The sequence below is a fragment of the Morone saxatilis genome, unplaced genomic scaffold (genome assembly GCF_004916995.1).
Source record: "Morone saxatilis isolate NCDOM2014 unplaced genomic scaffold, NCSU_SB_2.0 Contig24, whole genome shotgun sequence".
In the NCBI taxonomy this organism is placed as follows: domain Eukaryota; kingdom Metazoa; phylum Chordata; class Actinopteri; family Moronidae; genus Morone; species Morone saxatilis.
Window position 1 is genome coordinate 7,961,617 of NW_023339807.1, and position 2,161 is coordinate 7,963,777.

At 37.3% G+C, this 2,161-nt stretch overlaps 1 protein-coding gene across 1 annotated transcript in view; it reads left to right on the forward strand.

Annotated features, from left to right (window-relative positions):
- ulk4 (unc-51 like kinase 4) overlaps positions 1-2,161 on the forward strand; it is a gene marked incomplete at its 3' end in the record, with an annotated part of 71,124 nt that overhangs the window by 6,113 nt on the left and 62,850 nt on the right.

Genomic DNA, 2,161 nt, shown 5'->3' on the forward strand with positions numbered 1-2,161 from the left:
CACACACACACACACACGCAGAGCCCCTGCTGAGTCTATAGATGGACACACATGGTCATAGACACAAAAAGACACACAGGCACAAACGTACAGCTTTGTCCTTTTCTTAACAATTTGTCATCCTGCGGTAACTGCAGGGAGGTAAGGAGGGTAGCGGAAAAAATTTTCCGCCATTTGTCTTTAACAACAAGCGCACAGAAAAAACACTGCTATGCCACAGTCGGCCATTTTGTAAATCGGCGTGACGACTCAGTAGCAGTAAAGTGTCAGAACAAGTGGAGAATGAGAAAAGAAAAAGACAAACCAGGAAAGGGAGCGGATGTGGGATCAGAGCTACTTTAGCCGGAATGGATTTTATCCAGAATAAATAGATGTGATCGAGCAGACGAAGAGACAAAAGAAGAAGAGAGACAGGAAAAAGGTGTTAAGTTCTGTTCAGGATGAAAGGATAAAATGCGAGAGAGACGCTCCAGATCTTACCTCCATACAAAACTGCTTTTACGATGAATTAGTTCAGCACCACTCTGAACATGTGCATGTTGAGGTGGGCTCAGTAAAGTATCTGAATTGTCTATGTGTGTCTCTCTGGGAAAATGTGTGTGTGTAGACAAGTATGTCCTGTTAACTTACATCACTTTCTTATATATGATTATGGGTGTTACGGTGAAACATTCAGTTGCCAGTTTCTTAGGCACACATAGCTAAAACTACTGCAGTCTAATACAACAGTTCTACAACATCTCATCTCATCAAGGTTATAATGTTCAGTGTTAGTTCAAATGCTTTTAGAGAGGTGTCTATATGGTCATTTTGCTGTTGAATTGTACTGCGTTATACTGACAGGTGTTTCTATTATTTTATATCAATGAGGGTAGGCTGAATAACAGAATCACCTCTCTGTATAATGCAGTACAATTCAACAGCACCACAAAATAGAAAGATAAACACCTCTCTCTTCCTCTTTACAATTTATTACAATCTGTCTATAATTTTGTCACTGTGATTGTCCATACGAATTTTACTATGTTGGTCTTTTCTGTACACATAACATCTATTCTGTCTGTCAGACCTGGAAGAGGGATCCCTCCTTTGTCAGCGAGGTTCCTCAGGGTTTTTTTCCGGGAGTGTTTCCTTATTTGGATTGAGGGTCTAAGGATCGAGGGTGTCATATGCTGTACAGATTGTAAAGCCTCTTAAGGGAAATTTTGGGTTTTGTAATACTGGGTTATATAAATGAAACTTTACTTGACTATTAGACTGCATTTGTTTTAGCTAGGTGTACCAAATAATAATATTATAAAAAATAACAAATAATCTGTACAATCAACACACATTTAAAAAAAACTGAAACTCTATTTCTAATCAGTTTATGACCATGTAAAGGGTTATAAGATCTCTGTGTGTGTTGACTAAAAGGTGTGAGGGAGGAGTGTCGTGAGAGAGAGAGAGAGAGAGCTTTCAGTATCTCAGAGGCCAATGAAAGACTTGTTGTCTTCTGGTTTTTTAATGCCACCTGCTGGTACACACTAGTAATATAAAGTTAGAGTGGACAGAACATTTATCCCCATCCACATTTTGTTTTAGAGCAGATTCTCCTCATTGGGTTGGATGTTTTAAACAACAAAAACAATTAGGGATAGCATTCAAACAAACATTACACAATTATAAAATTACATAAAATCTTAGTTGTGCACAGCAGCATTAAGCAAGACTTACTGTTAATAAATTAATTATACATACTGTAAGCTGCACAGCATTCATTGGTCTTTCAATGTTCTATGTAGGTTTTTAACCAAAATGTAGATTCATACTGTCTGTAATGGGAATATGGTGCTCATGCTGGTATGTACTGACACCTCATGGTGCAAACTGGTTCTGCAGGTTTTAGGTCCTAAAAATATTCTGAAAAGATATTGGATTAATTAATAAATTGTTTGTTAGTGAACACTTTAAAATGATTTTGATCATATATCTTGTTTTGGAGTAAAAATTATCTCAGATTTGAGAGATGATTTGTTGATGCTTTTCTACAGTTCCAGTGTTGTTCCTGCACACTAAAGGCTGAATGAACAGATATACTGTAATACCAGTCGGAATGAAACTGACCACGAAATGTGAGTTTGCAAAAGAATCAATACATGTGTGTGTGTCTCTGTGTGTG